The sequence below is a fragment of the Erithacus rubecula genome (assembly GCF_903797595.1).
Source record: "Erithacus rubecula genome assembly, chromosome: 5".
In the NCBI taxonomy this organism is placed as follows: domain Eukaryota; kingdom Metazoa; phylum Chordata; class Aves; order Passeriformes; family Muscicapidae; genus Erithacus; species Erithacus rubecula.
In genome coordinates this window covers 34,217,834-34,241,699 of record NC_136687.1, presented here as the reverse complement: position 1 = coordinate 34,241,699, position 23,866 = coordinate 34,217,834, and the positions used below count along the sequence as shown (strand labels likewise).

The 23,866-nt window shown below is 47.3% G+C and overlaps 1 protein-coding gene and 1 long non-coding RNA gene across 2 annotated transcripts in view; one reads left to right on the top strand and one right to left on the bottom strand.

Moving 5' to 3' along the window:
* Positions 1-23,866, top strand: part of CEP44 (centrosomal protein 44) — a 494,127-nt gene that overhangs the window by 144,172 nt on the left and 326,089 nt on the right. The window lies entirely within an intron of this gene.
* Positions 15,432-23,660, bottom strand: LOC306802014. The gene is made up of 2 exons (XR_013774249.1): positions 22,947-23,660; positions 15,432-15,775 (listed from the first exon to the last, which is right to left on the bottom strand). It is a non-coding gene; the product is annotated as an uncharacterized lncRNA (long non-coding RNA).

Below are 23,866 nucleotides of genomic sequence, written 5' to 3'. Positions count from 1 at the left end.
CTGAAGACACTTGTCTATTTGCAGCTGAGATTAAATTGCCAATCTGATCTCTTACTAAATACGAGTTGTATAAATCACTGAAACCAATGAACATGTTTCTCCATGCTTTGCACTTGCAGTAGCAATGGGCTGTGCAGGAGCCAGCAATTCTGGATGGTAGGCTTTTACACCCAGCACAGGTCACTTGGGAGGGTATTGCTCAAGTCAAGCTTGGCCACTAGTCTGCAGTTTGACCCAATAGGATGAATCAGCTCATCTTTTGTGCCTCTGTTACCCATCTGCAACGTAACATTAAGTGCTTTGCAATCAAAGATTGAAAAGCTTCATAAACCAGACATAGGTTATTACTACTTTGCACATGGCACAAGCAGTGAAGGATCAGTCCCAGGGAAACAGCAGAGGTGAGAGCAACACATGGCTATCTGTATGTCATTAGCACTCCCCAGAGCCTCTGGTACTCCCAAAGCTCATAAATGGCAATATGAATGTTTCAAAAGTAACTTTTTAAAAAATGTAAAAGGCTACTTTAATTAAATGAACATATCTTTTCTCTTAGATCATAACCTTGGATCTCAATAAGTATGTTGGGAATTCAGAAGCATTTCAAATAATTAAAAAAAAATAAAGAGAGAGCATGATGTTCTTTTACAGTTGGCAATTTTACAGGCTTCTTATATTAAACCAGATTTTCATCTTTTAAAAAGCAAGCTGAAAAGCTTTTGCAATAAGATATTAAAATGTGTTTAGCGTGCTGGATCATCAATAGCAATGCTTGAATGCAGACTTTAAGACTTTAAAAGAAAAGCAGTGTAAATTTATAATATAAAGTAATTTTATTTTTCCCGTTTTGTTTGACAGAACAGGATCTTGCAAAAATAAAAGTATTGTGTGTCAATTTATTATTCAGTCTGAATAAAAAATAGAAAAACTGATCTTACTTTTTCATTGTTTAATCTACTGCCATCCCAGTGTTAAGATGATAACTTAGACTTGTGGTGTAGACTCAGTCTGAGATGGCACAGTGGCTTAGAGCAAGCAAGAGAGAGCAGAGCAGTTGCCTGGTGCCATGGGATGGTAGCCATGGGGTGGCAGACCCAGATCCCACAGGGCCACCGAGTGGCCAGGCTGCCAGAGGGACACCCAGCACAGGGCAGGCCCTGCACATGGCTTTGCTCAGTTACATCATCAGCATGGAATATCTTGGGAACCAGAGAAATTCCACTTTGTCACCACCCCATAGCTCCTTTCCTTCCAGATCTAGAAGATCTGCCCCTAGTCCCTTAAAAATAATAATGGTCAGAAGATGCTTGTTTCTTTGTCTCCCACTGGAACCACATGGCAGCCCTTTCTGTCCTTCACTGAACCACTGAATAACATGAGACAAAGGTCCTCTTGTTGCAGGCAGTAAGGCCCTGTCACCTGTATTGTCTTTCCTAATATTTATCTACTTATAAGTAGCCAAACTGCACTCTTTGCTGTGAAAACCTGGTGGGTAGATGTGGACACCGAATACAACATTTCTGTGGACTTTCCCAACTCATCAGGGTTCAGGTTTGCAGAACACACAGACAGGAGTGTTAAATTAATAATCTTATACTGTTGATATTTTTCAAGTGACCAGTAGAAGCAAGAGGCTTGTCAAGATGGGTCTTATTTCCAGTTTAATTTTGACTGGGCACTCTTCTTGTGTGTTCAGGATGCTCTCAGGTATGTGTGGAAATTGAGGTGACTTATTTCGTGCCTATCTTGACCTGGCAAAATCTAATTATACAGTCCAATTTTAATAGCTTGCTTAATACCTACTGTTAAGATGTCCAGAGGCTTCTCACTACAGACACCAAGAAACTGAAATCAGATTTTAATTATTCCAAAGGTTTTGTTTCCCACACCATTGCTCCACCAAATGTACCTTCCCATCATGTACCTCCCTCCTTCATCAGGTGTTTATAAATTATGTTCTAAAATTTGAACATCAGCTTCAGGGGAGTTCATGCCTCTCTTCTGCTGACAATCTGCTGTTCAGAACATAGATCTTTTTGCTCATCTTCAGTCATCAGTGCTTATTGGTCACTGCCCATCTCACAGTCACTGCAGCTGATCAATTTAAGAGAGCAGTGACACTGCCTAGATGGGAATCCATCTGTGTTATGCGTTTGCTGAACAATTCTGAAGAAACTCATTTGTAAAAGTCAGCATGTTGGTAAATGGTAGCTAGCTCACATTATAGCAGAATAGCAACAAAAAGAAGTTGGTTCTACAAGTCACTACAAATTATTTACTGTGTCCAGATTCATTTGCAACAAAGGGCTTGGGTGCAAGAAAATCTTGAACTTTGGCCAGAAATCCCTTCTTTTGTTGTTAGCAGTTACATCTGCTGCTCCTTTCTTCTAGTGCTACACACATCTCTTTAATCCCTAGAATGTGTTCCCAATTTCATTGTATTTACATATATGTCTATAGCTTTACTGAAAATATGAGCCTTACTCTTCATCACATTTCCATGCTGTGTTAGGGTTTTGTTTGGATAATGTCACTTCTCTTGTGCCTGGAAAATTTGGCTTCCTGTGAGGCTTTGGAATTTGACTTATTCCTTCATATAACCAGCGAGTTTTTAAAAAATTTTCTCTCTTTTTTTTTTTTCCCTCCCCTTCTCCCCCGCTTTTTTTTTTTCTTTGTAGTTCTCTTTTCAGTCCGCTAAGAGAAACAAGGATGTGTACTGCATACCCTCTGGCCTGCCATGTTTAATTTTGATGAAGCCTCAGTAAGAAAAATGTACAAGAGATTTTCATTATGTTTGAAGTAGGTGCAAGCCATGCTCCCTCTGCACTGAAGGAACCATCATGGAGATGCAGGAGGTGGCAACAAATCACATCTGAACCAAATCCAATCCAACCAAACAGAACCAAAAGAAACCTAAACCTGTTGTATCTGATGTTCTAGTGTTTGCTTGCTGTGGCCAGAGCTAGTGTCACCCCATGCAGACTCCTGGCCAGTGCACTCCCAGTAGCAAGTGCTGCTGGCTGCAAGCTAGAGCTCAGCAAACGTGCTGATTCAGCGTCCCCCAAGGCTGGGCTGTGCCTCATCGAGAGATAAAGTCCAGAAGCCCAGCACTCATGTTTAATACAGGCTGTGCACTGATATCTGACACAGGCACAACAACAAAATCTCTGGGCCCCAGAGCCACAGCCCCTGTGTGTGCTGGTGCTATTTTTGTCTGTGTGATCTTTAAATTTTACACTTGAAATAGATGTGTTTTCAGAAAAGATACTTGACTCATCCCTCCAGGAAAATAATGACTAATCACAGCTGGTTCCACCATCCCAGTTCTGTGCAAAACTACTAATCCAAGATTCATGGAGCAGATATATAACTTTATCCAACTGATGGGATTTTTCCCATGTTCTACCACAGAGATTATGAGGTAGATTAATACTTGAAAGATATTATCAACATTTTTTCACATTGAAAAATCAACATATTATACTGCATCTCGTTCCCTTGAAGTTTAAATAGGAACTCAGTTTTCCAAACTCAAAAGAAACCATCCTGCTCCTGTGGTTGAACAGATCTGTTGCATCAATTCACCATGGACATCCACTTGATTTAGTTGAAATAACACTTATAAAGTAATAAATGTTTAGTTTAAGAGAATGCTTAATGAACAAAGTTTATTACTTACTGGAAAATCATTGAAATTGAAAGCCACATATATTTACATAAAGTATGTGGCATCTGAAAGAAATCCAAAGAATTTTGTTATTAATTTCCTGTGTTGTTTACATGTGTTAGAGCTATGTTTATTCCAGAAGAATCACTCACCAGGAGTGATAGAAATCAAAGTGCAAACTAGTTTATTTTTCTCAGTAACTTATTAAGAACAGCAGCAGTTTCTTGTGCTAGATAGATGATATGCAACAGACACAGATATTTTTCATCAAATATGTACACAATAAATGAGAAAATAAAGCAAAGAAATGTGTGGTAAAGTGATTTTTTTATTAAACTAAATAAAATAAAAAAATAAATACCATTTTTGCAATCCTGAATTTTTCCTGTTAATTCCAAAAGGTATTGAATAAGTCACAACACAATTTACAGTGCAATATTTAGTATATGTTTCAATAACCAAATCCTTATACAGTGAAGCATTAATCAAGATAATAGAAACATCAAGTGTTTCATTATGCTTTCCTAAGAACATATGAATTAAAAAATCAATATAAAATTGCCTTAATAAATCAAAGACAGTAGAGTTTATAAATTCTTCTTTTAAACCTGGAAAGGAACATGTATTTTTATGACAAGTTACAATATGTTAAAATAATTTCTCATTTTTCACATTTGGTGTGAAAATTATCCTGCATATTTCTTAACCTCAGACCATTTTCCCCTTAGTTTTGGCTTGACTGTGGGAACCAGCTATGAAGTAAGTTATCCATGTCCTTTCCTTAGCTCCCTGTCCTAACTCCTCTGTCCTTAAGTCTGCAGCATCTTCCTCAAAGGGAGTTTTGCTATAGACTAAGTACAACAGGGCAGGACTGGTTTGATCCACTTGTGGGCCTGGAACAAAAAAAAGAAAGAGAATAAGGAGTGTGAGGCTTTTCCAAGAGTGCATACTGTAAGCCTTGGAAACAGCACTTGCTTCTTTTAGTAAAGGCAGATACGGCCAGGATTGAATCCTTGAATGATGAGTCTTCTAACACCAGAAAAATAGGTTATACTTGTGTTTTACTCTGCAATATGTGGAATCCTTCTTTTCTTCATCATCTGCCAAATGTTTCTGCGTTTGGAGTTTGTCTTGCAACAGCTCAGATCCTCTGACAATTTAAGGATGGAGTCCTCACACCACCAGTGTGAGTGCAGCAATCCCTCACTGCCAGGGGGCTGGCCAGGCGCTCCAGCCTCTGCCTGTGCAAGTGGGACAGGGTGGGGATGGTGTGCCCACCCTCCCGGGACAGCCTGGGAGCATGGAGCTCTGCTCCCAGCAGAAACAGGCATTCCAGTCCTGCCTGGGGTGCAGAGCCAGAATCAGCTGCACAGCAGGGGTGGGGTGCTCCAGGTGCCCTGGGGGCTGTGTGTGCCTGCCTGGAGCAGTGTCTGTGGCACCCCTCTGCAGAGGAGCAGACTCACAGCCCCACTGCCCTCCAAACCCAGCGCTGCTGTGGGAGGTTTAGCACTCACTTAATGAGGACTATGTGTGTGCATACATATGGATGTGTGTATATCTGTCTGCACATACACACAATATAAATTAACTAAACATGTTACTAGGATACATCAGGAAAACCACATCCAAACAAAGAGTCCAATGTGGAAAGAGCTATTAAAAGATCCCAGCATTTTAGCTTGTTGTGTATAAGAATAAATACGATTACAGGATACCAATTTTACATTTTGTTCTTTTCCTAATGGCATTCACAAGAGGTGTTGCCTTCTGGGGTTAAATTAAATACTGCAAATGAACAAAAGAAATTCTGATCTTTGCAAAGAACATGACACTCGCAATTTGATTGCCCACCTCAGGAAAACCTGATAATGAGCTCCATGGTTAAAATGAAGTGTATCAGTCTTTTTTTAAATGCCCAAGAAGTCTCAACAGTACCCTGAACTCTGCCCCCAGAGCTTTCAAAAGAAATGCAGGATACCCTCACACAAGCTCAGTATTAAAAGATGAAGATAGGCATGAGGTTTATAATCTCCTTTTCATCATAGATTTCATTTAGACTGACTAGTTAGCCTAAATAATTTTACTCCTTCATCTTAAATACAAATGCCTCCTGTACTACTTCACCCAAACTCTGCACTCTACACATAAAGATGTGAAGACAGAAAATCAGCCAAAGAACCAGAAATGTGCAAGCCAGGTTTCTATAGGAAAAAAAAGATCTGGACAGTTAAAATCACTTTTAAAAAGAAAAATGTGTTGCAAATGTAGACTCTTAGTGCTGATACAGACCTGTGACTTCCCTGGGTGCTGCACCTGGTCCTGGTCCCATGCCTCAGATGAGATGATGCTGCAAGAGTTGGGATATCCACTATAGTAAGCTGCTAATGTGCAACTTTTCTGGGTTAGACCAAAAGTGCTCTCCCCAAAGAGTCTGAAGTGTTAGGGCACATAATTAAGTGCTAATTTATATGGCATTAGTCACGTAACTAGAAGTCTATGATTTTTTTTTTCTAGTAATGATTTTCTAAAGTGGAATTCCTCTTGGAACTGACTTTGAAGTCAGTAACAAGCCTCCCATTGGGTTTAATGCAAACAGAATCAGCCCTCACTGGAGGTTTATAGTGAAGCAGAGAAAAACATTTTTCCTGTTAAAAGATTTTCCTATTAGCACAAACACATAAAAGACTTCTCAAAGTTATAGTGTTAAATATTTTAATGTCTTGCCAAACCTCATCAATTCTCATTGTTTAGCAAAAATGGCACTGACATTCTGAGTTGCTAGCTATGGCATTTTCTGCATATTAAGATCAATAATATGCTTTACAAGGAATAAAGGGTTGTCTAATGAAAAAAGTATTTTAAAAGTCAGGACAATTCCAACTGCTATGAATGATTATAAATTATGTGGTTATTTTTATGGGGGTGGGTTAGGGGCTGCTTGAGGCCTTGGGCACACAAACCCTCCTTCCTCTACTTCCTTTCCTTACCAGAAATTGTACTTCCCAAAACCTCCCCTCATTATCAGCTATGTGAATTCTAGTTTTGATTGCCTGTGTAAGGCACTAAGATTTTTTGTTTTAGCATCAACCCTGAGTTCTTAAAATATTTATTGGAATAAATGTCTTTGACAGACTTTAGTGGCAGAAAGAAGGATTTGGTCCAGAAGGAAGATTTGGTTTCAATTTGATTGGCTCAAAGATTTGGTTCAAATATTTCAAAAGTTGTGCTTTTGTTATGCTCTACTCCCTATTCCAGCAGCCTCAGCACATATTAGGTGTGTGGGTTTGAGGCTTTGAGTTCCTTTATTCTAAGCAATGGAGATGCATATTCAAAGGCTCACTCGCCTGTGCTGAGTTTGTCCTGGCTCCACAAACACTGTACATGAGGCCAGACTAAACTCCTTTTTTTCATGTGTTAAGGGCAGCATGAGCTCTGAAGCAGGAGCCTAGGGAGGATGAGGAGCCACAGCAAGGACATGGCAGCATCTGTGGGGAGCAGAGGTGATGGCTGCACAGAGCCTGCAGGATTCATCCTCCAGGACAGGTGTCTGAAGTGTGTGCACTCCCTGGGCACTCCAGCTGCAGTTAGATCATGCCAGCAATGCCTCCACAAGCACATCCTGCCCTGGTGCTTTTGAGGATATGCATTTCCAGCCACATGGGCACAGCTATGCACTGTCCTTACCCAGGACTGCAAAGTCCATCACCACTTTATGCAATCCAAAGGAAGCAGTCCAGTTTGGACCTTTTCCAAAGCATTGACTGCTTCAGACTGACATATCAGAGGCTTAAAAACCCTCCCTTCTTTTTTCCCTTGGGAACAAAATCTTCCATCACTTTCCTGCAAACATCTCAGCATTGCCTGGATCTGTCAGGAATGTCTACCTGTTCAATGGCTTTTAGTTTTTTATTGCATTGAGGTGGTGGAAAATAAGTATTTTTAATCAGAAACTGAATAATACTTTTTAAATATATGGATATAAAGCTCTGGGGACCTTATTCAGCTCCTTAGGAGGGTTCAACTTCTATTTCTCACTCTCTATAACAGTATACTGATGTCTGGGTAGAAGCTGTTCTGGTGTTGCCACAGGAGAAGGGAAGAGGGACTGAATCATCCATCATTATATGGAGACTAGTGTAATGTCAAGAGAAAAAAGGTTATTTCTTTTCCCTGTCCTTTAGATGCCTGATATGATGTAAGGTGCACACTGTGGTTATGGGATATGTGGCTGTGAATTCCCCAAAGCAGAGAGATTAAGAAGATGGACATGGCTACCTCCTTCAGTACCTGCATGACTAACAACCTGCTCTGAGAAATGGAGCTGCTGGTCCACTGTGTTTCGTGCAGATTCCTGTTGGGAGAGCATGGATTGCACATGTACTGCCAGAATAGGCTCTCTCAGGGAGGAGACAAGGCTTTGTCTGTGAATCCTGATGGGATTAGGTGCAAGATACACACTTAGCCCTGTCAAGACCAAAAGGCTTCAGTGCACGTGTGGAGCAGAACTTCATGCATCTTAGTGGCTTCCCTGGTGCTGGGGGAGTTACTAGGTAAAGACATGATGATATGAAAAAGATAGTCTAAATTTAAACGCCAGATTTCCACCCAATCCCCAGTGTTGTTCTGTTTGTGAGCTGGGCTTGTGTCCCAGTTAAGTAATAGGAGCTTCCTAGGTGTGGATGGTATGAAGGATTGCAGTGACCCTTTCTAAATGCTGTGCCTTGGAATCTCTGCAAACACTTAAAGTTTTACTCTAGATTTTTGTGGCAATGAGAACACATATACATATGTAGCATATATTGTAGTGTACTGCAGTATGTTAATTGATGCTCACAAACAGATTGCTCTTTTTTTTTTTGTAACCTCTCAATATAACATGGTGTGAATTAATGAATTCTTTTAAAAATATATAGAAACAAATAGTCATTAAAATGTGTTGCAAATTCCCAGTTTCCCCCTAAACCAGAACTTTATTTTAATTGTTACCTAAAATGTTTATAATTTTTTTTTGAATCCTCATGCAGAAATGATCTTAATTCCATTCACCATTTCCTCTCTGCTCTTCAACAATGCAGAGCCATAAAATCCTTCTCCATTTCCCATTACAACCAATGTCAGGTGATTCCAGACCTTGGCAGATCATAGGACAAGTCACATGCAGTCATTAAGCAAGGGTAAAGGAATATCCATCAGGTTCTTGAACTTGAAGTAGAGAAATTTGCTGTGTTTGGCTGAGCTAGATGTTGGCTGGAGGGATGTAGATGCAAAGAAGGTGAGATATTGTTTGCAAGGGATGAGTTTGGAAGTGGACTGTGGGTTGACACCTAATTTGTGCAAGAAAGTAGTAGGAGATTCACTAAATCTGCAGAGGCCCAAAAAGATAATTAAAACCACCCCTGAATGACAATGGCTACTAATTTGCTGCAAGTCACTGTATCCCCATGGAGTAAAAAAAAGGAAACTGTCAGCTTCCCGGGCCTCTTTGAGAAGCTGTATGTGTGCTGCATGTATTCACAGCTCAGCTCTACAAGTCCCTGCAGCTTCTCTATGGTCCCGTGAGGGTGCTGGGGAGCCAGGTCTGATAGGGCAGGAAAACGCCAGGAAACAGTTTTGACAGAAGAGCCTAGCGAGCCTCCCATGTGTGCTCCACATTGTCTATCGCGTGCCCTTTGATGTCGGGCTCGGCTCGTGGGACGGCGTGAGGCCAGATCCCCATCCCGGGAAGGGCGGTGCCAGCCCCGCACGCCCAGCGCAGCGACAGATGACACCCTGCAACCACAGGTGAGGATCCAACCCCTTCCCACACACAAGGCAGCCTTTTACGTTTCCTCCTTCCTTTTTCTTACCCTTTTTCTCACTCTTTTCCTCCCCTCTTATTTTTATTTAACTTCTAATTTTTTTTCTTTTAGAATTTTTTTCACTTCTTATATTTTTCTTTTTGCAATCCTCACCTTCCTGCGGAAAGGAAGCGATGCTCAGCAGCTCTGAGCTCCCAGCTCCCTGGCTGCTGGGGCTCGGCAGCTCCCTCTGCCTTGCCCTGCATCCTCTCTCGGCTCTTCGTGCAGACACCGACGGGAAAATACTAATAATCAAAACGGTGGGGGCTCCTCTCCTCTCCTCTCCTCTCCTCTCCTCTCCTCTCCTCTCCTCTCCTCTCCTCTCCTCTCCTCTCCTCTCCTCTCCTCTCCTCTCCTCTCCTCTCCTCTCCTCTCCTCTCCTCTCCTCTCCTCTCCTCTCCTCTCCTCTCCTCTCCTCTCCTCTCCTCTCCTCTCCTCTCCTCTCCTCTCCTCTCCTCTCCTCTCCTCTCCTCTCCTCTCCTCTCCTCTCCTCTCCTCATCCTCTCCTCTCCTCCTCTCCTCTCCTCTCCTCTCCTCTCCTCTCCTCTCCTCTCCTCTCCTCTCCTCTCCTCTCCTCTCCTCTCCTCTCCTCTCCTCTCCTCTCCTCTCCTCTCCTCTCCTCTCCTCTCCTCTCCATATTATTTTTATCCCTTCTTTTGACAAAATGGATGAGTCAGGTCTGAAATCATTGCTCTGATATGTTGCACAGTGATTCTATATAAGATTATTAAAGGAGGGGTGGACGTATGCATTTATCCATGATTTTTGTACACCGCAATGTACAGTTACAGGGGGAAAGAAAAAAAATCGGCAAACGCCTGTTCTTTCATAAGGATGTTTTGGAAAGCTGTGCCACGCGAGTTTTGGAAACGAATTTAAGGCACTTGAGTAAGTTCTGCAAAAAGAACACGAAGGAAAACCAGCCTCGCCTCTACACAATGCACCGAGAGGAGATCTCATCCTGTTTCCCTACTGTCAGTGGGGAGCTCTCTCCTTCAAACTTTTTTTCTTTATTTTTACTGGGGGCCTGAAGGAGGTTGGTATCTGCTCGTAACTCCAGGCAGCTCTTGCATCCTCTGATAAACGAGATGGTTTCTGCCGGGAAGCGCCGGAGGTGACACGGTACTGCCTCCAAAACCAGGCACTCGTGTCTCGCTGCCCCACCTCGCCCGAGCAGGGGGCAGCGTCGGGGAAATCCTGCCCCTTTCCCACGGGATCAGGGGCGGTGCCACGGCTCAGCCCTAAGAGGGGGAGCCTGGCAGACCCCTCCGCGAGCTCCACATCCAAAGGACACTCTTATCACACCCCATCACCCCATATCTCTTGTTTCATCCTGCCGTATCAGCAAACCGGAGCATGTCAGTTAAGTTCCCACCTGCATCTATGCATACATGTTGATATGTGGTTACATTAATGTTGTATGATTTGAGTAATTTGCGTATGATTTTATATTTTTATTATGTAAAATGTATATTTAAAGAGTCCTCACTTTGTGCTGCTTGTAGATCTGCAAGCTCATGGAACAAATGTAGGGGGAATTGCGGGGCTAGCTCTCTGTTCTTTAAAAAGGTCACTTAATAAATATAATAAATAAATATATTATACAATATATAAATTAAATATATAAATATATGTACAATATGTAAATAATCTGTAATAATTTATGGGTTAACTATACATGTGCGTGTACGCACACGGGGAGGAGCCGCGCCGCCCGGGAAGCACCTGGGGCGGGGGGTGGGGAGGAGGATGTGTTTGATCGCACCGCTGCTGCTCGGGTGGGTGCGATACCCGGCTTTAAACACGAGCTGGGCTCCCTCCCGTCCTGCCTGCTCCTTGCAGTGCGGGCGGGGCCGTGGGGGCACACGGGGCTGCGGGAGCCTGCATCCCGCTGGAGCCGCTGCCACCTGCTCCGCCCAGGGCGGGGAGCGGCAGCCGCGGGCAGCGGGCGGTGACAGCTCCCCGCGGGTCACAGCTGCTGGGAAAGCGCTCCTTGGCCTCCCGGCTGCCGTGCTCGGGTCCCAATGCTCTCAACCTCGCCTGCAAAGAGCATCCTTTCCTCAAAGGTCCTCCCAGCTCTCGGCTTGGGACTCAATGTGCTTTTTGAATGAATGGTGCCACCGAGATGAAAGGCACTCATTGTCCAGTTGGTTTACACCTATCCCAGGCCGGCAGAAGAGACCCTTGGTAGTTACATCTGAGCGGCGAGGGCGTCTGCATGGCTTGTGTAGCACAGTCCAGAGCAGGTCCCTCAGTCTGGGCAGAACTTAGAGGCCTGCCGAGGCCTGAGGAGCTTGAGGAAGGAGCTGGCCCTATCCTATACGGACATCCGCCCTGCTGGGATGGCCGAGAGCGTGGAGTGTCTGGATCGGGCTGAGCGGACACAGGAGCGGCGGGCGATGGGGGAAAGCAAGGAGAGGCGGGAGAGTTGCCACTCGGCGAGCACAGCCCTAGAGATGTAACCCAGGATTGGCGGGGAGAGGCTGCAGCCGGCCACGACCTGCCTGGGGGGTCGTGCGTGTCCTGGGCAGGGACAGGGCAGCCGGGGAAATCGCATTCCCTGCCTGGGAATCAGCCTGTCATCCCCGCCTGGGAATCAGCCTGTCATCCCCGCCTGGGAATGAGCCTGTGCCCCGGGAGCTGTCCTGGCACCGCAATTTCTCCCCGTGCGGAACACTCCGCAGCCAGTCCGCAGGGCATTTTCTGACTGGGAGGAAAAAAGCCTAATCTGAGTTGTGCAGTGTCCCACCAAATGCACGTTACCGATGGATTTCCCTTTCCCTCTGCAAGATTTTGACGGGTTTTGAGCGGACAGCAAAAGGGAAGCTGAGGGGTGCTGCTAACCTTACAGGGCTGAGAGTGTTCGCCGGGGGCTGGGGACAAAATATCTAAAGGTACATCCCGGTGGTGCCCATCGATCTGGTGTCCCAACCTTCCCCAGCATTACTGCAAATTAAATGCTCGTTATGAGCTGAGGGGTGCAAGAAGAGGCACATCCCTGTGCCTGGAGGGCTGGAGGGGAGCACGGCAACTCTGGACTCCAGAGATGCTCTCACTTTACATCCGGGACCAAGTCCTTTGTTTTGTGAAGACAGACACGCCGGACAAATCCCTTCAGGCTCTGAACGACAGCCTACATGTCCCACTGCTTGGAAGACTGGCACTTCTGGTCTGACCGCCGAATATTACCTAATAGTTAAGATTTCTGAGTGAATTTTGTGCTTCTCGGAGACAAGTGCTCCTACTGCGAGCTGGGGACATCCCAGCCGAGCGGTTTTCCTGAGGACGGTGTTTGCTGGTTTGGAAAGCAGTGGCAAGAAATCTCACCCGGCATTTCCCAGCGATTACTTCAGTGGGAAAATAGGACGGGAAATGCTACCCCGACCGGCTCTTTCCTGCGGCGCGCGTTCGGTTATCGCATCGTCGCTGTGAGCTCAGGGAAAATGAAGCCCTCTGGCTGCCCTTGGCCTTGCGGGGTGGGCGGAGGCGCTGGGGCGAGGTCAGCTACCGCCGGAGCGGAGCGGAGCAGCCGCTGCCCTCGGACCTTCTCGGGGCACCGCCCGCCGGCCGGGGCGGCACCGGCTGTGGGCGACCCTCGGCTGAAAGGTGCGAGGTTAACCAAACTCGAAGAATAACTCCCATTAAAAATAAAAATAAAAATAAAAATAAAAATAAAAATAAAAATAAAAATAAAAATAAAAATAAAAATAAAAATAAAAATAAAAATAAAAAGTCAGCTACACTTACGATCTATTCCGTTTTTTTATACACACACCTTCCTCTCCCAGCCCTCTTCCCCAGCCCCGTGTGGCTTCGCTGCCGCCCAGAGGTGCTGGTTGCGGAGCCCAGGCCGCATAGCTGACCCCCAGCCAGCACTCCACGCCGAGAGACTGGCATCTGAAATATTACCCAGGGAGCTGGAGCACTATCGTTCTTCCCCGAAAGGTATCTGGGGAATCCTTCCCCTCCCTTGCCCGCAGAAGCCCTTTCAAAGAAAGTCAGCCCGATGTGTTAGCCGAAGTAAGAAGCATCCGAGGAATTTCCAGCGGGGAAAGAGCCCTTTCCGCCCGTCCTGCCCGGGGCCGGGGGCCGCCAGGCGCAGCCCCTAGCGGGGCGTACCTTTAGGCATGGAAGCGTTTAGCGGTTTCGGCGGTATTAACTCCTAACAGGGTGTGAAAAGTATTGGGGATTGAAAAAGCTGTGGGAAAGTGGATTCTTTCCAAGTCAGGCGGGCTGGAGCTTTCTTCTACTCTACTGGCGGACACCTTGCGCTGCTCCTGCCGCAGGGCCTCCCGAGGAACAGCCCCTTCCCGGCTGCTGGGAGCCAGACAGCCCGGCAGGTGCGATGCCCCTCGCTGCTTATCCGTGAGCTTTCAGAGGTGGAAAACGAGGCATCCAGTTTTGCCACCAGCCTGCTCACCCCTGTCACCCTGCCAGCGCCGTGTCGCTCGGCGCGGGAGATGCCGCTCGGTGGTAGCTCTTCAGAAGGGGCCCTGGCCTCGCCAGGCAAGGTCTTCCCATCTTCTTTTGCTCCGGCAGCAAAGGCTGGGCCCTGCTCTGCCTCCGGCCGACGCGGCCCCAAACCCCTGCGCTCTTTCATCCTAGCCCCGCCGCCGCTAGCGGCTCAGTAGGCAGCGCCGGGCTCGGACAAAAGGACTGTTCTCCCAACTACTTCTTGTCGGGTTTTACCCCCTTTCTAATTTTTCACCAATATGTCCGGGGTTTTTTTTTGTTTGGTTTTTTTTTGGGGGGTGGGGGAGGGGTTGTTTTGGTTTGTTTTTTTGTTTTTGTTTTTTTTTAAAGTGTGAACTGTCCGGAAAATGAGCACGGTGTGCAAATATTTCAGACCTGATCCATTTGAATCAGCCGTTAAGACTGGTTCTAATTAAAACGGATATTCACACCGCTGGCCCGGCCTCCCCGAAGGAGCTTATATAACTTGTGCCCATATTCAAACTCTACCTTCTTGCGGGAGGGAGGTAGGAGTGAAAACATCGAAGTTTGAAAAAAAAAATCTTAAACCTCGGGGCCACAAAAAAAGAATAGTCATGATAATAATAATGATTATTATCATTATGTTGATGATGATAATAACGATAATAATAGCTGTTGGCTTCTCCTCCCCATGGAAGACAGGGATGGCCGAGAGTTACCTTCTGACAACCTGCGCTCGCCCTGGCCATGGCTGCCCCGCGGAGCGAAGGCAGCTGCAGGCTCCGGTGCTGCCTGCCTGTCTCTGTCGCCACCCGGCCGCCCCGCTCGCCCAGCGCCGTCCCTCGGGCCGTGGGACGCGGTTCCCGGTGGCGGTACCCGAGTGCAGGGCGGTGGAACCCGCCAGGAAGGAACCTGCAAGAGCTCCCCGGAGGCGAGCCGCTGGAGGAGGAACCGAGCTCGCATCGCTTACCTGGCTTAGGCAAAAGACACGCAAGAAAAACTCTTCTCTGCAAAAAAGTATAAATCCTCCTCAAGCACTCCGGAGGCCGCGTCCGAGGGACGCAGCACTTGGCCAGTGGAGGGAAAAGACAGCACCGGCGGTGGCTGTTCCCTCCCGAGCAGAGCGGGAGCGGCCGCAACGTCTGGCTCGCTCAGCGGTTCGGAGAAACCCCGAGATAAAATGACAGGCTCCTTCTGCGGATAAATCAATTTCTAAGCATCAGAGAAAGGTTTTAAACAAATAAACTGGGGAAAAAAAAAAAAAAAAAAAAAAAGCCCCCCTCCGACCGGTGATTGAGAGACAGTTAAAAATAATTGCCTCTGTTAAGAGACAGGAGACCAGGTTACAGGGAAAACTACCTTCTTTCAAAGCCCGCTAATGGCCATACGATTCATTAGGTTACTTAATCCTAATAATCTTGCTAGCATCAGTCCCGGTGACCCAGCCCATTAAGCACCACCAGCGAAACCCTATAAAACAGGCAAGGGGAATGTCCAACATCTGAGCACATTTATTAGCATTATGTTCCTGAGATAACATGCCCCCGGCTCCCCTGTGTACTGGTGAGGGCAAACGGGGGAACGAGGGAGCTTTGTTTTCAGAAGAGCTGAGCGCAGGACCAGGACTCGGTGAGGCGGATGGTCCCACCGTCACTGTCATTCACGGTCTCCCGTTCTCTCTGCTTTCCTCCCCTGGCCCCCGTCTTTCCAAACCCAAACAATAGCTACATTTGTGGCGAGCATTTTTTCCTTCTGATTAAACCCAGGCCAACCAATGGCAGTAAGAACGAAGCAAAACGAAGAGAGTAACATTTCGATCATAAACGGGAGTTAACAACTGAAAAAAAAAAAAAAAAAAAGGGTGTGGGGGTGGGGGTGAGAGACAAAAAGTCTCCCTTACACCGAAACGTGCTAGTGAGTCATTGCGGTATCACCCTCGGTGGAGGAGTCGGCTGAGGAGGAGAGATGGAAAAGGGAAGTGAGGGAAGCAGCAAGGCCGGTTCCTCCCGTGCCTTCCAGAGTTGCAGACAAACCGGACGCCTCCCCAGCATCTCCCTGCCCCAGGGTGAGGTCTCTGTAATTTACGACACGCGAGTTGTTACGGTGTTTGCCGCGTCTCAGAGCGGGGCTGCTCAGGGAGCAGGCACATGCAAGCGATTAGAAAAGAGAAGGGCTCTTTCTAGCCGCGGGGGGGGGCTGTCACCCCTTTTCTCCGTTCGTCTCCGGGCAGGCAGATCCACTCCGTTCCCGGCTGGGGATGGCTCCCTCCGGCCGGAGGGAAACCCCTCCCAGTGTCTGCAGAGGAGCAAACCGTCTTCAGACTTCGGCTCTCTACAATTCCCCCAGCAGCACTTTATTTTCCCTCTCCATTTCTAAAGAGGAATGTGCCTAGCGGCAGCGGCATGACTCTGTTGGCACTCCGGGCTCGCGTTCAGAGATGCCGGCCCTGGGGTAACGTGGGGTCCCGGCGGACACGGTCCCGGGCTCCCGCCGCTGCCCACCCAGGCAGAGCCAAGGGGCGGCGGCAGGAGCCGCCGGGATAACGCCCGGCTGAGTCCAAGGTGATCAGGCAGCCTTCGGCCTCCAGAAAGAGCTGACGTGATCCCTCGCTATTTTCGCAATAGTTTCAACGCGCTGGCAGAGTTGAAAGAAAGAGAAGCGGCGGGGAGGGAACCCTGCCGAGCTGCCCATTCCCGGTGCCCATTCCGGGCTGCTGGGGCGAGGTGCGCCCTGCGCCCCGTCCCACACCTCCGCAACTGACAGCTTCACCCGCTGTTAAACGCTTTTGTCTCTATTGGGTTTTTTTTGTTTCGGTTTGGTTTTTTTTTCTCCCCTCTAGGGCTATTTTAACTCATAAAATGTTGCTCTGGCTTGGAACTTGTCATAACAGGAGCCTGCTTTATTTATTAGGTTATTTATTTCCTTTACCAGCAACAGTATCCCGAACACAGTACGGTTAAAAGGAGTTTTCAGAAACAAGGGGAAAACTAGGGCGGGAGAGAGGGGGTCAGTAAGAAAGAGAGAAGCAAAGAGAGTGAGAGGGTGGGAGAGCAAGACAGAGAGAAAGCAAGAGATAAAGAGGGAAATTTAGAAGAAAGCAAGAAGGAGTGGAGAAGCAAGAAATGGGAAGAAAACAAGAAAGCAAGAGAAAGCAAGCAAGAAAGAATTAAATAGAAAAAGGAAAGAAAGAAAAAGAAAGAAAGAAAGAAAGAAAGAAAGAAAGAAAGAAAGAAAGAAAGAAAGAAAGAAAGAAAGAAATAAAGAAGAGAGAGAGAAGAGAGAAAGAGAGAAAAGAGAGAGAAGAAAGAGAGAGAGAAGAGCGAGGGAGAAGAGAGAAGAGAGAGAGAGAGAGAAAGAGAGAAAGAAGAAAGAGAGAAAGAGAGAAATAGAAAAGAAGAAAGAAGAAGAGAAAGAGAGAAGAAGAAAGATAGAAAGAGAGAAAGAAGAAAGAAGAAGAAAGAAAGAAAGAAAGAAAGAAGAAGAAAGAAAGAAGAGAAGAAAGAAAGAAAGAAAGAAAGAAAGAAAGAAAGAAAGAAAGAAAGAAAGAAAGAAAGAAAGAAAGAAAGAAAGAAAGAAAGAAAGAAAAACTCACACATGCCAGCTTTTCAAAATTGAAACAAGAAGCCCCGAAGTATTCATTTTGGTATTAATATTATTTAGCATTAAAAACTCCGGGTACTTCAAACAAACTTCTTGCAGGGAAAAGAAAGAGAAAAGAACTATTCTCTGGAAACCATTTGTTCACAGCTCGAACTGTGCCGTTTTGGCTTAGAAACAAAACTCGAGACGCCCAACCCTGTCCCTCCTCCCCCCAGCACATATCTTTTCAGCACACATTTTAAAATAAATATCCTTACGAGTCTTTCCAAAATGCCTCCTTGTTATGAATTGATAGGATACAACATACCCCAGCTGCGTGCCTGGAAGTCGAGATTTAGCCCTTTAAATGCCAGGACAACATCTGGGGGGAAAATAATTACGGCGGCTTGGCCCCCTCCCCTGGGTGCCGCCGGCGGGGCGGGGGCAGCTCCGCCCGGGGCGCGGGAGGCGAGCGGGGGCTCCGCGGGCTCCCCCGGGTGCCACGGCAGCCCCGAGGAGCAGCAGGCGGCCCCTCGGTGCTCTGGGTGCAGATAACCCCTGGAAAGAGCCCTCAAATAGCAGAGGAGAAAATGGTACTTTCTTTGACTCTCCCCGAGAGCCCTTTTAATTTTACCATACTTTTCGTCCTGCTGCTCAGGAAGTCGGCACAAAATCAGTATAAAGTCACTATCCAGTTTCCACAGAATTTAAGAAAATAGCGAAAAGGTTGCCAGGGATCTCCTCGGAGGTGGGAAACACGGGCCGAACCGGCACGTTTTTCATCCCAACATAAAATTAATTCAGCCTCGAAGATATTTTCGTGGACGTTTACTTAGTAAAGTTTTCTCGTGGCTGTTTTGTCCCAGAAGAGTGCTTATCATTAGGAAAAAAAGTCGCAGGAAGAATTTACAGTGTGATCTTCTATTTTGGGGCTTGCAACAGGTGTTAGAGCTCTCTTCAGGCAGAAGGACACATACATCTATCTATACATACATTTATATACACACATGTATGTGTGTAGACCATTAAAGAAAATAACCACTTCGCTTTAAACAAAAAAGAAAAAAATAAGCAAAATAAAAATGCTACCGTTTTAAACACCTTCTATGCTTACACATCTTACACACAAAATATTTTATATGGTCTTATCATATTTCAATCTCTATTTTTTGTCGGTTTTAATGAGATGTTGTGGTGGCAACTATCACTGCCCATCTTTAATAAGATGTACGCTTTTTATATTACGTTTGGGTACGTCTTCAAAACACCTTTGTTTTCAAAAATAAGAAAGACCCCCTAATAATAGCGTTGCGAATAACTATGTACATATGATCGGCCATCACAGATAGAGAGGTATGATGCAGCATATCTTGACGTGATATACCTCTAGAAAATGAATTACAGTTAGTTACTGTCCCTTCTCGCCTCCCTGTATCCAGCACAGTATTACCTTCCCTCAGCCAAGATGTGGGTTGGGGGGAATAAACTGAAAAAAAAAAAAAAAACCAACCCAAAAATCCAACAACGAACTCGTTGTCCTTCGGGGAACACATTTTCTAACAGCTGTTTTACAGAGGAGGAGCCAGTGACAAGAAAAAACCCTGAGGAGTGAGCCCTTAATCCAAGGTGATGCAGATTCTTAATCCATGGCCCAATATATATGTTTAGGTCCACATATTCCTACAGCTAGTGTCTAATGCACCAGCAGCGTGTTACTCTGAGTGAGGCAGTGTATATAAAATCCTCACAGATCTATAGATTTGAGGTTGTTTGGGGAAGCTCCAGGAAGTTTAAAAACTGTTGCGTGGGGATATTTTTTCCATTCGTTAGCATCCCCCGCTGGGCGAGTGCAGACAGCCGCCGCGCCAGGTAGGGGCAGGGCAGAGGGAAGGGGCTCGGAGGCAGCCCCGGGAATGCCCGGCCACGGTCTCCTCCCGCCGGAGGGTGTGCGGGGATGTGCCCGAGAAGCTCCCGCCAGGGCACCGGCCGGCACTGCCTGCCCCGCCGCAGGAAGGGCCGCACCCCACCGGCAGGAGCTTGCGCTCTAAACCACGGGTTTGCCTCTCCCCGCTTTTACCCCCGGGACGCCCACCAGAGCCAAGCCAGAATCGGTATCCTAAAAGCGAACTGCCTTCTTCAGAGCCCTTTAAATCCCAGCCCGGCCCCGGGATACAGTGCACACGAGGATGCTCTATGGAGGATGCCAAGGCAGCCCCGACCCGGGAAGTGCGGTGGATTCGAGGAGGGGGAGCAGTGAAATACTGAAAATACTCGCAGCTGGCAGCTCACCGCCCTTGGATTGTTGCCTGCGGCCGCCGCACACACCCAAGCCAGTGTGGCAGAGGAGCTCCGACAACGGAGAGCAGCCCCCCTTTTTTTTTTTCTTTTTTTTTTTTTTTTAAATTTCCCCATAAAGTGCAGAATTCATACGCAGGAAAGGGCAGCAGGGGAAAGAAAGGGTTCCCTGCCCTTGGGCTCGCCCAGCCGTTCCCCGGCCACAGCAGCTCCCCAAGCCTGCCCACACCTCCCCGAGGATAGATGTGCTTCATGCCCTTGTCGCGCATTGAAACTCAGGCCATCCTGCGAACGACGTGTTGCCTAAATAAAGATAAAACGTGCTATACATCACAGGCTTTCCCGGTTATTCTCAATGACCTGTCGATTCCTCCCCCCTCCCCATCCACCCCCCCTCCCCACCCCACCCCCGGCACACGAGCAATGATAGAAAATGGTTTTAAATGACGAAGGGTCACGTAGAGCCATCCTGATCGTTTAGTAAAAATAACAGAGCTATTATAGAGCTGAAGGAAGGAGCCGGGGAGCTCACTCACACGTGCTTCAATACTGGTGTCTTGACTGAACGCACACACATAGGCAAATGTCTGTGGCTGTATGTATATATATCTATATCTATATGTGCAGCGGCACCGTCCCATGTGACCCTCAGGACTCTCCCATTAGGCCGTAAATACGCGCACAGATGACAGTGAGCCCTCCTGTATGGATGGGAGGAGAGGACGCAGAACGGCTGCTTGTGTCTTTGGGATGGAAACGCACATAAAGTCTTTTATGAGAGCTCGGGAGACAGCAGTTGCTCACTAACCTCCTTTTTTTTTTTTTTTTTTTTTTTTTTTTTCATCTCTATTGCAGAAAACTGGAAATAATTACATTCTCTAAAGGTTTACTTTTGAAACCGTGGCTGGAGTAAACTATGATTCAGGTGTAAATAATTACCAAAGTCATGAAAGCGGCAACTGCTACATGTGGTTTATTCATTGCTTGCCTTTTTTTTTTCTTTTTTGTTTTTTAAATCGTTTGATCATTTTCATCCCTAACTGTCTGCCAAATTCACATATTTGTAATTTACTAAACTTTATCGTTCCTACCAGGATGGGGATGTTGTACATTAGTTTCTAGACCCGTCCTGCCCTGCCCCGGTAAAGGCGGATGCTCCTCAATAAGGGATAACGCTATTACCCCGGTTTTAGAACTGAATAAAAGATGCTTCCCCTTTCATAAACGCTACCAGACCCACTCGATTTTAGGCTCCGGAGAGGCATGAATTATTAAAGGAAATAAATTGTTTAAACACAATAGCTACTTGGCTAAATGAAAGCAATCCCTGGGGCAAGACTAGTAGGGTTTGGCCAGAGAGCACAATAATAGAAGTATCCGTAAAACTAAAACCTTAGAGAAATAGAGGCGTAGACGTATCATACACAGCATATAAACAAAAGGCAGGATTTACTTTATGCCTGTTTTCTTCAGCCTGCTCTTACTTTTTTTTTTTTTTTTTTTTTTTTTTTTTTTTTTTTTTTTTTTTGCCTGCACTACAACTTCAACCCATTTTATTCTTCAAAAAGTCATGGTGGAAAAAGGCAGGAAAACCAACTTTTTTTACTTGCCTGTGTCCTATTTAAAAAAAAAAAAAGTATAGTAAGCCACCACTCGAACATGTTCTGGTGTTGTAAAAGTGTTTTTTATCAGGCTGTAAATTACTGCCACTCTGACAGAGCAGCCGGAAATGTAAATCACACCGTAGAGCTGAAGTTATGAAAAAGTTTGTTCCCTTTTCTGCGTCCCAGGAAGATCTCGGGGCTGCTGGATCGGGAAGGGAGGGGAAAGTCTTGTTTACTATTTTCCTTCTTCACCAAACTGTTGGCTCCACGATGCCTGGGACTTTGATGGAAAAGAATGGACAATGTGCAGAGTCCCTTCCTATGACACCCAGGCCACCGCCACTTGGGAGGTCCTTTGGCCTAATGCAACCACAGCTAACTGCTCCCTACAGGAGGCTCTGTGGATCAGGACCAGGCAGGGTCACAATTATACTTCTGCTAAAGGCAAGAGCTGCCTTCAGAGAGAAAAAAAAAAAAAAAAAAAAAAAAAAAAAAAAAGGAAAAAAAAAAAGACGACAAAAGAAAAGGGGGGAGGAGGTATGCGAATGGTTGAATTAAAGCCTTTCAATTCATTTGGGGAAGGAAGGACCGAGAGCGGGGTTAGTTGAAACCATTTCCAACAGGCATGAACAAAATGAGGTTGCTTCCATCTAGAGGGTAATTAGGGGGATTGAAGTCCGGGGCGCTCCGACCCCAGGGCTGCTACACCAAACTGCCCATCGGGAGCCGTGAGCCTTCCTCGAGATTCTGCGAATGTTTGAAGGCTCATCCGCGGACGGGAGTCCTCCCTGGTGCCATACATTGCACAGGCTTTACTCCTCTAAGATAGGGAGGAGAGAGCTGCACAATCACGGTCTACAGCGAGCCCTCAAGCATAACCCATTTGCACGGAGGAGGAGAAGAACTCCAGGAGACACTACAGCCGATTGGCCTCTGATTTGGGCACTCGGGGAGGCATCAATATTTTATGGAGGTGGGAGGACAGGAATGTGGAAACTCTTTATATGTCTCGGAGAGACAGAGCTGTTAAAACACGAGCCCCTTGTATTTACGCGAAGAGATGAAAAAAAAGCGGGGAGGAGGGAAGAGGGGAGGATGTCCCGACCTCCGCCGCTCACCGGAACAGCGGCTGCCGGCCCCTGTGTATTCGCGGCTGGCCCGTCCTCCCGGCGAGCCGGCCGGTGTGTTCCCAGCGGTGCCAGCCAGCCTTCCCCTGCTCCTCCCGCTCTTCCTCCGGCTGCCCGCTCAAAGTCCCCAAAGTCACGCCGCTTCCTCACCACCCCCGGTGGCCCGAGCCCCGCCGGGCCGGGGGCCTTAGGCGGGTCGGGGTCCCGGCTGCTCTTTCCCGCCGCGGCGGGCGGGGCACAGCCAGGGCTCTAGCCTTGTGCCCCCATTCCTACCCCATCCCCGCGTCTGGGACAAGGGGACACCTCAGCCACCCAGCTTCGGGCAGCTCCTTTCAGGCGGCGGGATCCGAGCGGGGGAGCAGGGACAGGCTGCGGGGATCGCGCTCCCCATCGCCCCCCTTACCTGGACGACGGTCCCCGAGTTCGGCGGCTGGCTCTCAGCAGGACGAGGGGGAGAAGGGACCCTCAGCCTCCGGGGTGCACAAGGGCCCGGTCATGGCCCCCCGCGCACCCCGGAGAGATCCGGCGGGAGGAAGAGAGAGGGAGGAGAGAGGAAAAGCCTTTTTTCCCCCCTTTCTCTCCCTGTTTGAGCCGAAGTGACCCGCAGTATCTGGAGAAGGTTTTTGAAGACGTTTGGGAGGGAGGGAGGGAGAGAGTTTTCTGCTGAGAAACTCAATCTGCCATACAGTAGCGACTGCATCTGGGATCTGTCACCGCTGACAGCACCACAGGGCACAGACATGATCTTCCGCACAACACTGCAACTCCCCAAAATACCCTCCTCTCTCCCAAGGTATCTGCCGGGCTGCATCGCGCTCTTTTGCCAAAAGGGGGAAAGCAACATGAGCCCCCGCAAACAAATACACCGAGGGGAAGGCAAGAGAGAGCAGCTCTGTCTCCCCCTTCCTCTCCGCGATGCTGAGCTGAGGACGCAAGGCGAGAGACGATGTCATGCTCGGGGGGGCGCAAAGGCCATAAATGTAGGCTCTCGCACCGCTAGATTCCCGGGAATGACTTTAATGAATAATTTCGGAGACAGTTACGGCTTTAGGTAATTACTGTGCGGCTCTATGAAAACCAGATTTGGGAGAAATGCAGTCAAGGCCGAGCCGTGTGCTTCGGCTGGGTCCTACCAGACCGCTCCAGACACCACCTCCCCCCGTCCCGCCCGATCCCCGGGCGTCCCCGGCCCCCCGCACCGCCCCCCCAGCTGCCGGGGTCCTCCTTCGGGCAGCGCTGTCTCAACTCTGCCAAGGCTTGTGGGGGGATCACCTCATATTATTATTATTTTTAATCTCTTCCGCCTCCTGTATTTTCTGGCAG